The sequence below is a fragment of the Nicotiana attenuata genome, unplaced genomic scaffold (assembly GCF_001879085.1).
Source record: "Nicotiana attenuata strain UT unplaced genomic scaffold, NIATTr2, whole genome shotgun sequence".
NCBI classification, from domain to species: domain Eukaryota; kingdom Viridiplantae; phylum Streptophyta; class Magnoliopsida; order Solanales; family Solanaceae; genus Nicotiana; species Nicotiana attenuata.
Window position 1 is genome coordinate 19,865 of NW_017673854.1, and position 21,565 is coordinate 41,429.

General features: G+C 41.2%; 1 long non-coding RNA gene across 4 annotated transcripts; it reads left to right on the forward strand.

The window, feature by feature from the left end:
• Positions 1 to 16,302: 16,302 nt before the first annotated feature.
• Positions 16,303 to 21,536, forward strand: LOC109217455. Of its 4 annotated transcripts, none has more exons than XR_002066643.1 (5): positions 16,303 to 16,704; positions 19,137 to 19,237; positions 19,959 to 20,061; positions 20,311 to 20,427; positions 21,305 to 21,536. It is a non-coding gene; the product is annotated as an uncharacterized LOC109217455 (long non-coding RNA). The 4 variants fall into 4 exon arrangements; XR_002066642.1 differs by having other exon boundaries at positions 20,360 to 20,427; XR_002066644.1 differs by lacking the exon at positions 19,959 to 20,061.
• Positions 21,537 to 21,565: the final 29 nt, after the last annotated feature.

Sequence of the window (21,565 nt, forward strand, 5' to 3'; positions counted from 1 at the left end):
GCTCGAGATATGGTAACCGGGGGCTAGATCAAGGTAGGGATTTTATCAATTCTGAGTCCGAACCATAATACTTGCCCTCGAGGATATCGGGGACATGATTCGGGGTTAGTCCTAGCCTTGATTAATTTCAAGGAAGGTTGTCAAGTAGCCAAGCTTGGCCAACAGAAGACCGTGATATCCGTAACCGGCCGAATATCACGGTGGAGATCTCGGCATATGTCGATGTGAGATCAACAATCAGTTAATTAGGGATTTTTACTTGTTATAGAGTTGTACCTAATATAGAATTCCCCTAATATATAAAGGGGGGAGGGGGAGGGGGGGGGTCTGATTATTTGTAAAGGACATTGAAATACGCACTCAGAAGCAATATACTGTTATTTTCTCTTTAAGCTCTTATTCAACTGTGTCTTGATACTGATCAAAGTGCATCTTGTTCAAGGGTGGCTCACCCCTCAAGGCTGTAACTGTTCAATTCGTGTGGTTTGAATTTATTTTATCATTGTTTATTTCGATTGCAATTTAATTTATCACTTTGTGCCTGTTTAATCCACGTATACTTAAAACCACTTACAATTGTTATCCGATTTTTAAGGTAAATATTCACTAAAATACTTAAATATTGCATAAAATTAAGACGGATATTTTCTTAGTGTTGTTTTCCTAACTATTCGCTATTCAAAATCGCTTATCTGACTAATTGCGTAACCCACAAAACTAAAACCAAGAGAAAGGTTTTGTAAATTGACATAAATGTTTAGAAATTTTCTAGTCTTTACATTTTTTTGTCCGCCTGTCACGACTCAAATTTCATATTAGGTCGTGATGGCGCCCAACACCGTGTTAGGCAAACCAACACTAATTAACTAGTGAATCCTTGTTTAAATAATTAGTACGTGATAACTTCTCCTTATTGATAAAGAAATTAGGAGTTTAAAATTTAAGCATAATTAAATGGAAGTAATAAATACGAATTGAAATCATGAAAGTAAATCAAAAATCATAAGTCTACTAATGTGTGTGCCAAGACCTGGTGTCCCAAGTGTGTGGGCAATCTAGTAGAATATACACACAAATACCACCGAGGACGTTCGACCCTATCCAACATAAAAGTAAAATGTGCACTGCCGAGGGTCGAACGGCCCGAACCATAGATACATTTATTAACCTGCCGAGGCGAACGGCCCGCTCCCATGAGAGCAGTGGAAATAATCACCCCGCTCGCGGAATATACTTGCGACGCGGTTAAATATAAATATAACGTACCGTTTCCTCAATTCTTGTCAAAATAATAATTTACTTGAGATTTTTGAAATCATGAAATCCTCAACTTAATTCCATTCTATCCAAATCAACAAATATAATCTTATAGCGGTACCCATAAAGCATGGTGTAAGCCTAGAACTACCCGGACATAACAAGAATAGTAGCTACGTACGGACTCTCGTCACTTCGTGCGTACGTAGCCCCCACAATTAATCATATATTAATTAAGTTCACATATGTGGAAATTTCCCTCTTACAAGGTTAGAAAAGAGACTTACCTCGTTTTGAGCCTACTTCTAACTCAAGAATGCGCTCAAACCCTCAAATCGGAGCCGAACAATCCGAAACTATTCAAATAGTGTAAAAACTAATCAATATAGGCTCAAAAGTTCATATTCCCACTATTAGAGTGATTACCCAATCCATATTGCAAGATTCCTAAAATTCACTCCAAGGCCCGCGTGCCCGGGTTCCGGAAATTTTCGAAGAAAGTTGTTACCCATAACCTTAGGATCAAGAATATATGATTTTTACTTCATTCCATAACAAATTTCGTGGTTAAATCTTGTTTTTATGGAAAACCTAGATTTTTACTCTAATCCCATGATTTTCACTAATCTTTACATGTTAATCTACCCAAAATCCAAGTATTTAACTCACATATAGTAGGAATTACTTACCTCCAAAAGCTTGGTGAAGAACCTCTTTCAAGAAGCTCAAGATCGCCCAACAATGGAGTGAAATGAGCCAAAAACGTCTAAGCCTGTATTAAATGAAGGCTACTGCTTTCAATGATTTCCACACCTGCGATCATGGGCCGCACCTGCGGACTATGGTCCGCTTCTGTGGAACTTCACTGGGCCGGCTGGGGCCGCTTCTGCGGAAGCCCACCTCTTCTGCAGAACTTCACTAGGCCGGCTGGGGCTGCTTGAGCAGAAGGCCCACCGCTTCTGCGGAGGAAGGGCCGCATCTGCGGTTCTAGGCTGCCCACCCTTGGCCGCATCTGCGAGTCAAGGCCCGCACCCGCGAGCTCGCATCTGCGACTGACCAACCGCAGGTGCAGTTATGACAGAAGCTGGGTATTCAGTTCTTGCTCAATTTTCCAACTTAGTCCGAGCCTCGTCCGATTGACGCTCGGGCCCCCGGGGCCCCGCCCGAACATACCCACAAGTTTGGAATGATAAAACGGACTCGCTCGAACCCTCGGAACGTCCGAAACAACATTAAAACTAGGAATCAACACCCTAAAACCAATTGATTCAAACTTATGAACTTCAAGTTCTTCAATTTACTTTCAATGTGCCGAAACATACTTATACTACTCGGATTGATACCAAATTTTGCGTGCAAGTCTTAAATGTCATTACAGAACTATTCCCGGTCTCGAAATCCCGTTCGGACCTCAATATCATCAAAACTCGCTCTAAACCAAATTTAAAGAACTTCTAAAAACCTTCAAGATCCAACTTTCACTATTATGCGCCGAAATGCTCCCGGGTCATCCAAAACTGAATCCGAACATACGCTCAAGTCCTAAATCATCATACGAACCTATTGGAACCGTCAAATCCCGATTCTGAGGTCGTTTACTCAAAATGTTGACCGAAGTCAAACTTGGCCTTTTAAGCCAACCTTAAGGAACCAAGTGCTCTGATTTCATCCCAAACTCTTCCAAATCCCGAACCAACCATCCCCCAAGTCATAAATCAGTAAAAGCAAGTGCGAGAAGTCTTATTTAGGGGAACGAGGTTCTAGAAAGCAAAACAATCAGTCGGATCGTTACACCGCCACGATAGCATGGTCCTGCAGAAATTTGGAACAATTTATGTGTCAAAATCTTTCGTGCTACCAAATTATCTGGGAAAGAAAATAGTCAAGTGAGATCCAACTTTTTTCTTTCCAGAAATGCTGAATTATACTTCATTCACTAGTAAAGAAATTGAGGGCATATCACATGACATAGGAGAACATAGAATCCGTTCTCGTGCCAGCCGTATATAACAAACGGTCTTCTCTCGAGTTTTCCACCCTTTCACGTGCACTTGCACTTGAGAGGAACACAAACAAACGTCAATTGAAGCACTGATGCTGAATCCTCGGCAGTATATTAATTATTCTAGGTTAACAAATAACTAGAGATCATATTGAGATAATTTTATCCACTTTTGGTAGTAGGTGAGTGGATTTACTTGTACTTTGATTGATCAAAAATTTATTTTATCTATTGTTCTTGCGGAGAGTTGAAAAAAATCACTAAATAATGCACGACACGACAAAATAGTAGCAGAAGGATACCCAAGTTTAAACTTACCAAACTGTACGGACCATGAGAAGATAAATAATTTCAAGTACAAATTGTTACAGACTAGTTCTATTTTTTTTTTTTTTAAGATTAAGACGTCTGAATCTGAATACTTATTTGAATGTCAAGATGTGTATTAAGATTAAGACATTTGAATCTGAATACACATCTTAATATATATTAAGATATGAATACTAAACGATTAAGACTATTTGATTTTTAACATCTGAATGTATAAATTTATCTTTATTTGAAAATTAATAAACATAAAATTAGAATGAAATACTAATTAATCTAATATTCTATCAATGCAATATATAATTTTTTTTTTAAAAATATGGTAGTTGTTGGTGGTGATGGCTAATGGTGGTGCTTGTGAATGCCGACTAGAGGCGTTGGTTGGTGGTAGTTTTGGTTTATGGTGGTGGTTCATGGTAGTGCCTAATGGTGATTAGTAGTGGTGGCGATTATGATTGAGGATGGTGATGGTGGGTGGTGGTGATAGTTGTGATTGAGGAAGGTGGTGGTGGGAGGTGGTAGTTTATAATGATAGGCAGTGCCCGCTATGGTTGTTGATAGTGATGAGGTGGTTAGTTGTGGTAATTGAGGTGGATGAGTGTTGGTTGTGATTGAGAATGGTGGGGATAGTGGGTGGTAGTAGTCAATAATGGTAGTAGCTATGATTATATTGAGGTGATGGTGGTGGTGATGGTGGCTGAGTATGGTGGTGGTGGTGGCGGCAGGTATGGTAGTAGTTAATAATGGTAGGTGGTTGTAGTTGATAATGAATATGGATGATAACATCTTAATGAAATTAAGTCTCTGTTATAGATCTTAATCATACAGGTCTATTTAGACTCATTAAGTGGTTGTGAAGTAAGAAAAACAAACACACTTAATGATTAAGGTCTGAATAATCAAGATTCAGACTTTAAAAACAAACACACTTAATGTCTGAGATCTGAATGATTAAGATTCAGACCTCCATTAAGTACAAACAAATGAGGCCTAAGTATATTAAACCAACAAAAATATGGGCAAGGCAACATAACTAATCAAACTAGAGACACTAAATTTACGTGGAATACCTCTTCAATATGAAGAGTGAAAATTACGGGACCTCTACCACACAAAACTTACTTAAATCAATTAACAAGAGTTACAAAAATTATCTATATTGGCCACAAATCAAGCGTCAAACCATGAGCAACAATAAAAACAAGATTACACCAGCAGTTGAAGAAAAGGAGAGAATTTACCTAAAAATAAGTTATTGCTCATGCCTCTTAAAGTAAAGTTACAAGCATCCGAATCTAATCTCCACCATTGAGATTCAAGAACCAAATGTTGAGAACTTCCAATTCAAATTTGAGCACAATCCAATAGTTAACGAGTCCAAAAATGCTATTTGAAGTGAATTGGCTGAGTAAAAATTTTCTGGAGCAAAAAAATACAATTTTCTCTCTAAAACTGTCAAGAACGACTGCACCTCTTTGGTTTTTTCTCTTGCCTTGTTTCAAACCTAAAATAAGTCATATTTATTTGTCTTGGATATAGTGGCCTTTAGAAAAAAGTGTGTTAGGTCCAAAACAATCTTTTAATCCACATAAGAGGAAAAAGACCCAAAAACCAAATAATTCTCCCCTCCCAACTATGTGAAGGAGACCGCCTTTTCAGCGATCAAGATTCTTCAAACTTTCTTTAATAAAGATTTAGTTAACATGTCGGAACTCATATCATCCGTGTAAATCTTCTCAAGTTCAATCAACTTAGATTCCAATACATCTCGAATCCAATGGTATCTCACATCAATATATATGTTTAGACCTATCATAAAATATATAATTTTCCCCCTCCCAACTATGTGAAGGAAACCGCCTTCCCGGCGATCAAGATTCTTCAAACTTTCTTTAGTAAAGATTTAGTTAACATGTCGGAACTATTATCATCCGTGTAAATCTTCTCAATTTCAATCAATTACTTAGAATCCAACATATCTCGAATCCAGTGGTATCTCACATCAATATATATGTTTAGACCTATCATAAAATAATCCTTCCCAAGATGAATTGCACTTTGACTGCCGCAATAAACCATATACCTCTCTTGAGCAAAGCCATGTTATTCAAAAATTTCTTTGTCCAACGTAACTCTTTACAAGCTTCAACGACAGCAATACACCATTACAAAAGAGATCATATATGACAATGAGCGTTTGTTAAATAAACGCGTAAACTCCGTCATGATGAGGGTCGTATTCAGTATATTGTCATATAAAGTCATATATTGTACGATGTCATAAATCTGTTTTAGTTTGATGATTGATCGACTCATAGTGATATGGAGGATGAACTTGATTCGTGTTTAGTTAGCTGGCTGGTCACCTTAATCATGCACCTAATTGTTCTATCTGATGATGGTTTAAGTCAGGGGCGGATGTCACGACCCGGATTTCCCACCATCGGGAGTCGTGATGACGCCTACTGTTGGAGCTAGGCAAGCCAAACATTTAAACATTTTCGGATAACAACATAACAATAATAAAATACCGAGCCTTTAAATAAATGCGGAAGTCTATTATTTCACTACCCAAGACTGGAGTGGCTGTCTCACGAACCACTAAAGAGTGCTACAAACAAGTCTGAATAGAAAAATACATAACGTCTGTCTCGGTACAATGAAAACAAACTGAAAACATAGAAAGGGACTCCGGCCTGCGAACGCTAGCTAGGCTACCTCGTAAGTCCCTGGACTGAAGTCAGCTCCCGATCGATGTCCTAATGCTGTGGTTCAAAAGCTGCTCCAGTACCGTGATCTGTGCAAAAGAGCACAGAAGTGTAGCATCAGCATAACCGACCCCATGTGCTGGCAAGTGCCTGGCCTAACCCCGGCGAAGTAGTGACGAGGCTAGACAGGACTACCAAGTCAACCTGTGCAGTTCAATATATATATATATATATATATATGCAATAAAGGAAAGAATACCAAAATTAAACAGTTAACTAGGGAGGGAAGCATGCTATGAGGGAGTACAAACCGGATATAAAGTCATCAACTCAACAGGGCAACAACAATAATTAAAAAAACAGGAGAATCAACAGTTGCACGGCATCAACCTTCGTGCTTTTACTCTCAGTCTCACCAAAAAAAATCAAATAGAACGCACGGCATCACCCTTCGTGCTTTTCCTCACATAACTCTCATTTCATGGCACAGAATGATCCTTCGTGCAATTATAGTCAAAATCAGAGCACGGAATGTTCCTTCGTGCATAAAATAATCAAAACATGGCACGGAATGACCCTTCGTGCAAATATAATCAAAACATGGCACGGAATGACCCTTCGTGCATTATCACTCTTCCTCACCCAAACAGCAATCACAACCAAACGGGCGAGGGAATAAACAAATAATAAGAAATGTCCCGGCACGGGAAAAATACAATTAAACAACCAAATCCCGGCAAGGGAGTAACAACAACAACCTTTACATCCCCGGCAAGGGAGATAATCAATATACTAACACCATCCCGGCAAGGGATTGGTCAAATCTCTTTCCATTTCTTTCATTTCTTACTCAATAGTATTTTTTATTGTTCGAGCCAACGCTCCAAAGAATTTACAATCCATAACCTATCCTCAAACTCTTCACATTATGTAGAATTCATCAATTAGCATAGAAGAGCCTAAAAAAATATCAATAATATGTGCAAACAAGGACCCACAGTCATGCTAGACACCGGTGTATAGATACTCGTCACCATGCCTATACACCATACTCGATCATTTAGCAATTAGCAAATAATGACACTAATCCTATTCCTTCAAGCCAAAATTAGATCAAACACTTACCTCGAATGCTCCAAACTCAACTCAATCCTCTAATATAGCTTTACCCCTCGAATCCACCACCAAACCGCTCGAATCTAATCACAAATTACTTGAATGTATTAACAAATGCTACTTGAATCAATTTGAATGCATGAAAATGAAATTTCCCAAAGTTTGTTCAAAAATTCCCAAAATATCCCCGGTCCCACGTGGTCAAAACCCGAGGTTCGAACCAAAACCCGACTACCCATTCCCCCATGAATCAAATATATAAGTCATTTTGGAATCGGACCTCAAATTGAGGTCCAAAACCCCCAAATTTAGGAACCCTAGTTCTACCCTAAATCCCCAATATGTTTAAAGACGTTAAGGAGTAAAGAAAATAAGTTAGAAATCACTTACCAATCGTTTTGAAGAAGTAGAATCGTTTGGAAAATCGCCTCTTATGTTTTGGGTTTTGAAAAAGTGAAATGACTGAAAATCCCGACTTTATATACTGTTCTGGAGACCCGGCGCGGACCGCACAAAAATGCCCCGCGACCGCGCCGAGGAAGGGTGGGGAACCCACTCTCTGAACCTACTAAGCGCGGACCGCACTGATTTGGTGCGCGGCCGCGCTGGGCGACCTAGGACTACTGTCCCTCTGAACCTAGCCACGCGGACCGCGCAGAAATGCACCGCGGCCGCGCGGCTTCCAGCGCGGACCGCGCGGAAATGGCCACGGCCGCGCTGGGGGCCTGCAACACCTGGACCTGCAGATTCCAGAATGTTTCTAAGACTAAGACCTTCCGGGACCCACTAAAAACTCACCCAAGCCCTCGGGGCTCCAAACCGAACATGCAAATAAACTCATAAACATACTACAGACTCATCCGTGCGATCAAATCACCCAAACAACATCGAATTAGGCCTGAGGACCCATGATTTCCTTCCAATTCCCATGAAACTTCAAATTTTACTGCTTCTAGCTCAAAACACGTTAAATTACGTCCAAATCTAACCAAACTTCACAGCAATTGCTTAACTCATATTTAAGGCTTGTGCCGGGCGTCGGAACCAAAATACGAGCCCAACAACACAGTCTTCTAAACAAATAACACTTTCCAATTCTTTAATTACTTTCAGAAAACAATTTCACGTAAAAATTCATTCCTCGGACTCGGAACCTCGGAATTTGATTCCGGGCACACCCCCAAGTCTCATATTTTCCTACGGACCCTCCGGGACTGTCGAATCACGAGTCCGGGTCCGTTTGCCCAAAACGTTGACCGAAGTCAAACTTAATCAATTAAAACATAAAATTTTTATTATCTTTCCCACAAATTCATATATAAACGTTCCGGCTACGCGCCCGGACTGCGCACACAAATTCGAGGCAACCCCCAAGTGAGGTTTTCACGGCCTCAGAAATACAGAGTGAGTAGGAATGCAGGTGATGACCTTTTGGGTCGTCACATTCTCCACCTCTAAAACAACCGTTCGTCCTCGAACGAACAAAAGAAAGAAGTACCTGAGTCGGGAAATAGATGAGGATAGCGGCTCCGCATATCAGACTCGGACTCCCAGGTCGATGCCTCAGGAGGCTGACCTCTCCACTGAACACGAACAGAAGGAAAACTCTTAGACCTCAACTGACGAACCTGCCGGTCTAGAATAGCTACCGGCTCCTCCTCATATGATAAGTCCTTGTCCAACTGGACAGTACTGAAGTCTAACACATGGGATCGCCGTGATACCTACGAAGCATAGATACATGGAAAACTGGGTGCACGGCTGATAAGCTAGGTGGCAACGCAAGTCTATAAGCCACCTCACCCACTCGATCAAGAATCTCAAACGGGCCGATGTACCTAGGGCTAAGCTTGCCCTTCTTCCCAAATCTCATCACACCCTTCATAGGCGACACTCGGAGCAATACCCGCTCACCAACCATGAAAGCTACATCTCGAACCTTACGGTCTGCATAACTCTTCTGCCTAGACTGAGCTGAACGAAGCCTCTCCTGAATGATCTTGACCTTATCTAAGGTCTCCTGAACTAAATCTGTACCCAATAACCGAGCCTCTCCCGGCTCAAACCATCCGACTGGAGACCGACATCGCCTACCATACAACGCCTCATAAGGAGCCATCTGAATGCTGGACTGGTAGCTGTTGTTGTAGGCGAACTCAGCTAAAGGCAAAAACTGGTCCCACGAGCCTCCAAAATCAATGACACAGGCTCGGAGCATATCCTCCAATATTTGAATAGTCCGCTCGGACTGGCCGTCCGTCTGAGGATGGAACGCTGTGCACAACTGAACTTGGGTGCCCAACTCCTGCTGAACTGCTCTCCAGAAGCGCGAGGTAAACTGCGTACCCCGATCCGAAATAATATATGTCGGCACCCCATGAAGACGAACAATCTCTCGGATGTAGATCTCAGCTAACTTCTCTGATGAATAAGTGGCTGCAACAGGAATAAAATGCGCTGACTTGGTCAGCCTATCAACAATGACCCAAATAGCATCAAACTTCTTCCAGGTCAACGGAAGTCCAGTGACGAAATCCATGGTAATCCTCTCCCACTTCCACTCGAGGAGCTCAATCCTCTGAAACAAACCACCAGGCCTCTGATGCTCATACTTAACCTACTGACAATTCAAACATCGAGCCACATATGCAATAATATCCTTCTTCATCCTGCGCCACCAATAAAGCTGCCGCAAGTCCTGATACATCTTCGCGGTGCCCGGGTGAATAGAATACCGAGAACTATGGGCCTCCGCTAAGACCAACTCTCGAATCCCATCGACATTGGCCACACAAACTCGCCCCTGCAATCTCAAAACACCATCATCATCTAAGGTCACCTTCGTGGCACCTCCACGCTGTACCGTGTCTCTCAGGACACACAAATGGGGATCATCAAACTGCCGATCACGGATACGCTCCAATAGAGAAGAACGAGCGACCGCACAAGCTAACACTCTTCTAGGATCAGAAATGTCCAACCTCACAAATCGATTGGCCAAGGCCTGAATATCCAAAGCAAGCGGTCTCTGGCTGACCGGAATATAAGCAAGGCTACCCATGCTGGCGAACTTCCTACTCAACGCGTCGGCCACCACATTGGCTTTACCCGGGTGGTATAAGATAGTGACATCATAATCCTTCAGCAACTCCAACCACCTCCTCTGCCTCAAGTTCAACTCCTTCTGCTTGAACAAGTATTGCAGACTCTTGTGATCAGTGTACACCTCACACGTCACGCCATATAGGTAATGCCTCCAAATCTTCAAAGCATGAATAATGGCTGCCAACTTTAGATCATGAACCGGATAATTCTTCTCGTGGATCTTCAACTGCCTCGAAGCACAAGCAATGACTCTGCCATCCTGCATCAATACTGCACCAAGTCCAATACGGGAAGCATCACAATAAACTATATAAGGCCCTGAGCCTGTGGGCAAAACCAATATCGGTGCCGTAGTCAGAGCTGTCTTGAGCTTCTGAAAGCTTGCCTCACACTCGTCCGACCATCTGAACTGGGCACCCTTCTAGGTCAATCTGGTCATCGGGGCTGCTATGGATGAAAATCCCTCTACGAACCAGCGGTAATAACCTTCTAACCCCAAGAAACTCCGAATCTCAGTCGCTAATGCTGGTCGAGGCCAGTTCTTGACTGCCTCAATCTTCTTCGGGTCCACTTGAATACCCTTTGCTGATACGACATGACCCAGAAATGCGACCGAACTCAATCAGAACTCGCACTTCGAGAACTTAGCATACAACTGACTATCCTTCAGAGTCTGAAGAACCACTCTGAGGTGCTACTCGTGCTCCTCCTGGCTGTGGGAGTACACTAGAATATCATCAATAAAGACTATCACGAACAGGTCCAAGTAAGGTCTGAACACTCAGTTCATCAACTCCATAAATGCGGCTGGGGCATTGGTCAACCCAAACGACATGACCAGGAACTCATAATTCCCATACCGAATGCGGAATGCTGTCTTAGGGATATCAGACGCCCTAATCCTCAGCTGATGGTAGCCAGATCTCATGTCTATCTTTGAAAACACCTTCGCACCCTGAAGCTGGTCAAACAAATCATCAATCCTCGGCAGTGGATACTTGTTCTTTATCATCACCTTGTTCAATTGCCGGTAATCAATGCACATCCTCAGCGATCCATCCTTCTTCATCACAAATAACACCGGCACCCCAAGGAGAAACACTAGGCCTGATAAAACCCTTCTCTAGCAAGTCTAGCAACTGGTCCTTTAACTCCTTCAACTTAGGTGGGGCCATGCGATACGGCGGAATGGAAATGGGCTGAGTGCCCGGGGCCAGATCAATACAAAAATCAATATCCCTGTCGGGCGGCATACCCGGCAGGTCTGAAGGGAAAACCTCGGGGAACTCCCGAACAATAGGAACAGAATCAATAGAAGGGACCTATGCGCTGGAATTGCAAACATACGCCAGATAAGCTAAACACCTCTTCTCGACCATGCGTCGAGCCTTCACATATGAGATAACGCTACGAATGGCATGACCTGGGGGTCCCTCGCCACTCCGAACGGTGAAAATCTGGTAAAGCCAAGGTCACGGTCTTGGCGTGACAATCTAAGATGGCATGATATGGGGACAACCAATCCATCCCTAATATAACGTTAAAATCTACCATGTCTAAAAGCAATAAATCAACACGGGTCTCAAGACCCTCGAACACTACCGCACAGGAATGATGAACTCGGTCGACCACTGTAGAATCACCCACCGGTGTAGATACTTAAACAGGGGTATCCAAAGCATCACTAGGCATAACCAGGTAGGGTGCAAAATAGGACGACACATATGAATACGTAGACCCAGGGTCAAATAGCACTGAGGCACCCCTATCACAGACCAGAATAGTACCTGTAATAACAGCATTTGAAGACTCAGCCTCTGGCCTGGCTGGCAAAGCATAACACAGGGGCTGGGCTCCACCTCCCTGAACCATGTCTCTGGGACGATCTGCTACTGGCTGACCCCTACCTCTGCCGGTCCGAGCTCCACCTCTACTGTCTTTACCTCCACTTCTATGATCCCTACCCCCGCCTCTAGCTGGCTGGGCAAGTTGTGTATCACCTGGTGCCTGAATCATGGGGCGAGGACCCTGCTGCTGAGAGCTACCCGAGGCTCAAGGGCAAAATCTGACAATGTGACTCGGGTCACCACAACCATAACAAGCCCTCGCCTGTTGAGACTGCTGGCCCTGTCGACCTGAATGTCCTCCCCGGAAGCTCTGAAGTGGCGGTGCACTGATGGGCTGCTGATCAGAATAATGCTGCTGAGAACCACCACCGCCTGGAGTACCATGAGAAACCTGGAGTGCTGACTGAAAGGGTCTCGGTGAATGGCCTCTACCATAAGAATCCCTACCTCTAGACGAGGTACCACTGAACCTACCAGAATGACGAGGCCTCTTATCCGACACCTGACCACCTCCTCGTGCAAGAGCCATCTCAACTCTGCGGGCCGCATTGGCCGCCTCCTGAAAAGAAATCTCACTACCAACTCCAATAGCCATCTGGAGACGGATCGGCTAAATCAATCCATCAATAAACCTCCGCACCCTCTCTCGCTCTGTGGGGGAGTATAACAATAGCATGGCGTGCCAAATCAATGAACCGAGTCTCATACTGCGTGACTGTCATAGTGCTCTGCTGGAGGCACTCAAACTGCCTGCGGAGAGCCTCTCGCTAAGTAACTGGGAGAAACTTCTCCAAAAATTACTCTGCAAACTGATCCCATGTCAATGCTGGCGACCCTGCTGGTCTAGATAAGCAATAGTCCCTCCACCAAGTCTTGGCGGATCCTGCAAGCCGAAAGGTGGCGAAGTCGACCCCATTGGTCTCCACAATACCCATAGTCCTAAGGATCTCATGGCAGCTGAATAAGAAATCCTGTGGATCCTCTGAAGAAGCACCGCTGAATGTGGTGGTGAAGAGCTTGGAGAACCTATCAAGTCTCCACAAAGCATCCGAAGACATAGCCGCTCCATCGCCGGTCGGAGTCACAATACCCGGCTGAACTGCCACAGCTGGCTGAACCACTGGAACCTGAGCCTGGGGAGCTACCTGCTCCGGAGTACGTGTAGCAGGAGTCTGAACCCCTCCTCCAGCCTGAGAAGTGGCTGGTGCTACTGGAAGCAATCCTGCTCTAGTGACGCTCTCCACAAAGCCTACCTATCTGACCAGAGCGTCCTGAAGAACTGGGGTGGCTATGAACCCCTCTGGGACCTGAGCTGGGCCCACCGGAGCTGCTGGGGCTGGAGCCTCCTCATCATAATCAACATGAGGCTCCCCCTCTGGGACTGCTGCTCGGGGCTGAGCTCTGCCCCGGCCTCGGCCTCTGGCACTCGTAGGAGCTGCTGCTGGGGGCTCGGGCTGCTGTGCGGTAGAAGAGGAAGCGCGTGTTCTCGCCATCTGCGAAAGAATAGAGTAGAAAGACAATCAGTATTTGAGAAACAGAATCGCACGACAGGAAAGAACGAAAGTGAAACTTTTCCTAACTCCGTAGCCTCTGGGGGATAAATACAGACGTCTACGTACCGATCCCTCAGACTCTACTAAGTTTGTCCGTGAGTAGCGAGACCTATGTAACCTAGAGCTCTGATACCAACTTGTCACGATCCGAATTTCCCACCATCGGGTGTCGTGATGGCGCCTACTGTTGGAGCTAGGCAGGCCAAACATTTAAACATTTTCGGATAACAACATAACAATAATAAAATACCGAGCCTTTAAATAAATGCGGAAGTCTAATATTTCACTACCCAAGACTGGAGTCGCTGTCTCACGAACCACTAAAGAGTGCTACAAACAAGTCAGAATAGAAAAATACATAACGTCTGTCTCGGTACAATGAAAACAAACTGAAAACATAGAAAGGGACTCCGGCCTGCGAACGCCATCTAGGCTACCTCGTAAGTCCCTGGACTGAAGTCAGCTCCCGATCGATGTCCTAATGCTGTGGTTCAAATTTCTGATACTTTTAAGTCTAAGACCCTCCTGGGACCCACTCAAAACTCACCCGAGCCCTCGGGGCTCCAAACCAAACATGCACATAACTCCAACAACATCCTACGGACTCATCCGTGCGATCGAATCGCCAAAACAACATCGAATTAGGCCTCAAGATGAAACATTAAATTTTACTGCTTCTAGCTCAAAACACGTCAAATGACGTCCAAATCCAACCAAACTTTACAGCAATTGCTTAACTCATATTTAAGACTTGTGCCGGGTGTCGGAACCAAAATACGAGCCCAACAACACAGTCTTCTAAACAAATAACACTTTCCAATTCTTTAATTACTTTCAGAAAACAATTTCACGTAAAAATTCATTCCTCGGACTCGGAACCTCGGAATTTGATTCCGGGCACACCCCCAAGTCTCATATTTTCCTATGGGCCCTCCGGGACTGTCGAATTACGAGTCCGGGTCCGTTTGCCCAAAACGTTGACCGCAGTCAAACTTAAATCAATGAAAACATCAATTTTTTTATTTTTTTATTATTTTCTTCACAAATTCATATTTAAACGTTTCGGCTACGCGCCCGGACTGCGCACACAAACTCGAGGCAACCCCCGAGTGAGGTTTTCACGGCCTCAGAGATACAGAGTGAGTAGGAATACAGGTGATGACCCTTTGGGTCGTCATAGCGGATCTACTAAGGGATTGGGTGGTACACCACCCGCAAGTTTTGGCCGAGACTATGCAATAGTATGTATACATCGATGTATATATAGAAGGAATATATACAAATATTGGCAACCCTCAATAACAAAAAGCATCAAGGTGACACTGGCAAGGCACCGCCATTTTCACCCAAATGATGGGGGTTCAAATCTAGCCTAGCTCACTTTTGAGGACTCTTTGTTTCTTTTTTTTCTTTACTTTGTTTATTAATGTGTCCTATTGACTTTTTCTTTGATCTTATAAGTTTAGTTTGAAATTTCTTTTCTCCTTTTTCTCGTTAAACATCTATCACAAAATATATAAAAAAATCTTTCACAAATATATTCAAAGAAATCCCCATTATTGTACTTTCCTAACTCCTCCGTGATTTATCAATAGATAAAGAAAAATTAATTATTTTCTCCAGGACTACAATTTGAAAAGAGGGGGTTGCTCTAGTGGTAAGCACCCTCCACTTCCAACCAAGAGGTTGTGAGTTCGAGTCACCCAAAGAGCAAGAAGGGGAGTTTCCCAAATAAAAATATGTAATAATTGTAACAATAATTGGATCAAACAGACAAAATTATTATAATTGTAGTAGAATCTTATGAGTACTTCTAGTTCTTTGTAAAAATAAAAGAAGTAAAATTATAAGAATATATAAGGATTAATTGAGAGCTCAACATATAATTCGTATTTCACATCGTGAAGATACAGGATCTGATTTTCACTTAGCCCTTTCTTTTCCTTTTTCACTACCTCAAGCCACCCCCATAAATTGGATAAAATGAAATTAATTTTGGCACGAAAATCATTTTCCACTTTGAGTGATCACTACTAGAAATTGGAGCTATGGCAACGCTTTTGAATGTTACGGTTTTGTAACCGTTGCTATAGGTGGTCTACTGTTACGGTTTTAACCGCTACTAATAATTATTGGAACTACCGGAACACTTAGTAACTGAACCGTTGCCATAGTCTAAAACCCGTTCCTATAGGGGTATATATGGCAACGTTTTATATAACCGTAACAATAAATCAATCTATATTAACGGTTATCTCTATTGTTACGGTTATTAATTCCCTCTTTTTTTTTCACCCAAATTTTTAATACCCGCTAAAATGGAAGGACCGACCATCTATTTTTTTTTTTAGTTTTATACCTAATAAAATATGAAATACACTAAACCCCTAAAAATACCTAATAAATCAAAGGCGGGTCTCCTCCAAAATTGCTCCTCCAGTTACTCCCAAAATCACCTTCAAATCAGATCAAAATCCGCGAAAATCAGTCAAAAAAGACCTCAAAATTCCAAAATATAGCGAATTAGAGAGTTGTTTGCGGGATTCAAGAGCTCTCTTCGCGATTGGGATCGAGATTTGCATCACTGCCTGATTCCGCTATTGATTTAAAGAGACCAAGCTTAGCTTTTTAGGGCTTCTATACTTCTGCAGATCGTCAACAATCGTGTTACTTCTGCGGTAATTCTTTTTCCTTCAAAGAGACCTCATCAGCAAATCGAGTCGAGGCCGCGCTAGGCTGCTGCTCTTCGTAATCTCCTTCTCGGGTGAACTCGGCTGAGAAATCGAGTGGTAAGCACCTTTCTTCTCTCTCTGTATTTACCAATTGTATGAATCTATTTCTCAATTTGGACTGCATGTTCTTGTTTTTGGCTGAATATACTGTGTTTTTGAGTTTGAATATGTGCTCCCCTGATATGTTGCTCAGTTTCTGTATACTTTCTGTCGACTGTTAATTCTCTAAAAGTTGCAGTAGTTGTGCAGTTTTATCTAAAGAATTGATTTATCTCTTGATTTGCTTTCTAATATTGTTTGAGTTGAAGTTTATTTTTGGAGTTTACATGTTTTGACAATCAGTAAGTTCTGCACCAGTAGTTTAAATTAGGTTGTGGAGTTTGGTGAATGCAATTCTCTTCGTTTTGGTTCGAAGAGAGTATCCTGTTCTCTACAGGGAAAGGTAATTGAAATTTGTATTTGTTTTGAGTCTGATGAAAATCTATGACATTAATGGGGGTTTCGTTGTAAGATCTCAAAGGACGGAAGCTAAAGAGATGCACTCTTTTAATCAAAGGTGATACTTGCTAAAAGATTTCTCTCCATCCTTCACTTGATATCTACATTATGAGTTCATTTTTAGAATTGCATAAATCTTTGTTTTTTAACTGGAAGAAATGAACCACTCTTTCTTTAAAAACTACTCCATCACTTAAAGGGGAAAAATAAAAATAAAAACTCAACTGATACAGCTATATCCTTGCCTCTGGATGAGAATTGAAATGAGTTTGGCTCTCTTACTTCCTTGCATCAAGTAAATACTGCTAGTTTTTGAACAATTTAATAGCTATGCACTTCCCACTTGTATCTTTATCCCATCAGACGGTCGATTTGAATTGCATCGTTTATAAACATCCAATATGTCCACAAAATGCATTTGCTGCTTCACATGCTTACTTGAATATCTTCTTGTAATAAACTGGCATTCTGACCTTCTTGTTGGACCTTGTTGACGTGGTTGGGACGACCTGTTTTTGTTTTGCAATTCTTATTGGAGGTCATCTAATGTTTAGTTCCTCCTTTACCTTTTCATCCCAACTCTTCTTTCTTGTATGAGCCTTGTTAGTTTTTCCACTATGCATAGGTGATAAATCACCTTTTCTTGCTGCCTCTGCCCGGTATTGTTGCAAAATTGCATCTTCTTCTCCTTCCTCATGCATATCTCTTCCCACATTCAGTGGATGTGGAAAATTGTCGACGAGGTCATGTGTCATCAATGCATTTCCATGTTGTGTATTTGCCAAGGCTGTAGTGTTTTGTTTTTGTTGTAGGACTTGCATCTTATTTTTGTTCTTAGTTACATTTCCAGTGCTAACAACTTGAGATGAGGAGTTTAGGGGTTTAGAGCTTACCAAAGCTTCCAGTAGCTTTCTATCCTCCAAAGAGATTACTGGTTTGCATATATCCAGCTGCTGTTGTCCAGATTTTGACTTCGATCCTGCAGCAGTTGGCGTGGTTGTAATCTGCTGCTGTTGTTCTTTTTGTGAAGTCATTTCTGCACCTCGTTGAATGACTGCAATCTACTGTTCTTGCCCAGCCTTAATATGCATTAATGCCTTAGTAGTGCTGGGAACATCCTGCTGCGGACCAGTAGTTGAAAGCTTTAGTTCATGACCTGGATGTTGCTGTTGTTCAGCCTTGATAGGCGTTACTGCTTTTGTTATTGTTGCTGCATTTTGGTCGTCAAAAGCAATAACAGCTTGCTTGTTTTGGAATAGGTGCTGCTGCCCAGTTTTAGGAGTTACTGCATTTTGCAGCATGTTATCACCTAAAGTGCTTGTACCAAGTAGTTGTTGCCCAGCATATGATGGTGTTACTGTTTCAAGAATCAATGTACCACCTGGTGAATTCCTGGGAATAAATGCTGGTGCATTCATGTTAAGCTTGCTTTTTTGACTGGAAATAGAAACATTATCTTTTTTTGTCATTGTTGGTAAGCCAACTGAAAGCATGTCTTCCTCGTCACTCTCTTGAGCTTCATAGTCAGTAGATTGCCCATCATCTTTATCCACCCAATCCTCTTCTTCATGTTCCACATATTGGGCATCCCATGTTTTGGATTTGCTAACCCTCTCTCTCAAAGTTGATTGACCAACTGCTGGGCAGCCCTTTTATATTTAACTTTTAACTTGTTTAGTTTATACTATATCCTTAATGACATGCATGCTCCTTTAAACATAGAAATATCACGGCATATAAGACCACAACTTCTAAAGATACTTTTGATATGAGTCAAAAGTCTTTCTTTCTTGAACTTCATTTTCAATCAACACTGGCGGAATATAAATGAAACGAAGGTAGTAAATTAACGTGATTTTGAGACATGGACTATCCAAATTATAAGTCGGTATGCATATTGCACTTGTACTACAAGTGTTTATAGATTATCTTTATTCAATATTTTCTCTAGTGATGCATAATTTCTCTGCTAATAATAGTATTTGATACAGCTGGTAATGGACCGGCAATGTCTCCAATGCCAATGGGTTCGCCAGAGGGTTCAGTACTTCCGACAGAACAGCGGATTCTTAAACTGGTTCATCGTTGTCAGGTAATTAAGTCATGAACACTACACGCACCAGAGTATTTATTAGATCAATTTTTAAATCTAAGTCTACAAAGTTGAAGCAATTTACAACAACTCAGGTCGAAAGATCTGCAATTATATGATAGGTTATGATAATTTGTTTTAAATTAATGTAGTAATATTATTAGGAAGCAAACAGTAAATCGAAGAAATGAAAATTAAATAGGAGTAACTTATAATCCACGAATTTCAACTACTATTAGCATCCAAATTAATTTAATGTATATGATTTGTGAGATCATAGTACTAATTATCTATGAATTGTCCATTTATGACATGTTATTTATCGATGGATCGGATTAAGCAGGCCCGAAGACAACAGGGAGTAGCAGTACCTGTGGTGGAAGCCCCTTAATTTAAATCTCCCTCTTCAAATCTCTCTTTTAATTTGACACAGCTATGCTTTATACTCTTAAATAGAAATTTAGTTAACATATTAATTTTTCTTTCTGCAGTACATCCTATCTCCAATTTCTTATCAGTACAAAATTCTGATTTCTTCTAATCTATAACATTTTTCATGGTGAGTACCTACTAGAATGTAGAATGCACTATACTTATAGTGATAATCTCTTTTCGGACGAATATTTTATGTCACAAGTTATCTAAGTGAATGCACTATACTTATTGCTTCTTGACGGATCAATCTGAAACTGTCTCAGAACACCCTCCTTCTTTATTTTAGGTCGAGAGAAGAGATGGTAAAGCTGCTTGTTCAGCATTTGACTGAGTGTTCATAGTCAGGTTATAATAACATAAATCCTAGAGACTTCACTGTGCAAGTTAAGGTTAGGAGTGTCTTGACCTATTCTTTATATCAAGTCGTTAGTTAAAGATTAGATTGATTTGCATGTTTCTTGTTTTGTTTTAATTGTTCTGCGAGTTTGTGATGATTAACATCAGTTATATGTCTTGACATCTAAAAGTTGATATTCTGTTAAAATAGTTTCATTCATATTTGAATGTGTGTTTCTAATGAGTTGCTTTTCCTTATTATATTTGAGCCATTGAGAATTTTAACTTTGTTGGCATGGTAGAATTTTCCACCACAAAATCTCCCACATAATATTTTGTCCAATACTGGAGAGAGAGAAAATATCCCTGTACATCGATACTTTGATGCGTTGGAGGGACCAGAATTGGACACTCTACGGGTAAACTTTTCTCCTTGGTTTCACCCACCCATTTTAGTGGTCTGCTGAAATTTATTTTAGATGTAGATATCTTTAAAGATTACTAGCATGTGAGATCATGAATGTATCAATGCATTTGCAGTTTTGATCTTTTATGTAACCACTGCTAAAGAAAATGAAAAGCATTTTGAGGGTCTGTTACATGCCGTATTGATGTTGTGCACCCGTTAGTACATAACGTTCATCACTTGGTTGAATGAATGCAACCTGCATTGGTATTAAAGGATCAGCTTATCCTCGGCTATAAATAGTTTATTTTGTCATTGTATGTTTCTTCATCTAAAGTAAGAGCAAATCCATGTATCTCTATGTCTTTTTGGTTTTAAAGCCAAGAAGTTACATGCCTAAAATGGAACTTGAGTTCATATTGCTTAAAAGATACTAAATTTTGTTGCACTGATGCTTCTGAGATACACATTTCTGCACTTCTACACATGAGATGTCTTTTCTTTCTTTCCGTTTTAGTACGAAAACACATATATTCTGAATCGAGATGGTAATGTTGGTAACACATGTTTCTTTCCTGTACAGGCTTCTGAGCAAAGTATGTCCTGATATGAAATCAGGAATTAGCTAGTGGTCACAAAAGAAATTTGTGCAAACTGACTTCTTTTCCTTTTATCCTATAATGTGATTAATTTGATATGTTGTTCTTTTTTAGTAGCTTGCATGTACATTTAACGTCCAAATTTGGGTCTAGGTAATGTGTTTCTATAGAAGAGCTTGGCTCATGACTAACATCTTGTATGTTCATTATTTTCTTTTTCTCTTTTGATCAATTTATTTAGTCTAGGCATTCCAGATGAAAGGTAATGACTTTATTTATCCTCTTTTGTAGGTGGAGTAGATCAAGAAATAGAAGATGAAGGCAATGAAGATGTGGACCTTACTTAAAATGAATTTTGAATTGCTATAGATGAATGTTCTAGGAATCTTTTGTTGTCAACATTTTGAAACTTACTATCTTGTAATGTATTAAACTTATGCACTTGGGGTAGAACATTTACTTTTATGGATATTATTAGCCTGTTGGACAAGTTATAATATTAATAATTTTATTTTGTGATTTATTTAAATTTTAGTGTTATTATAATTTATT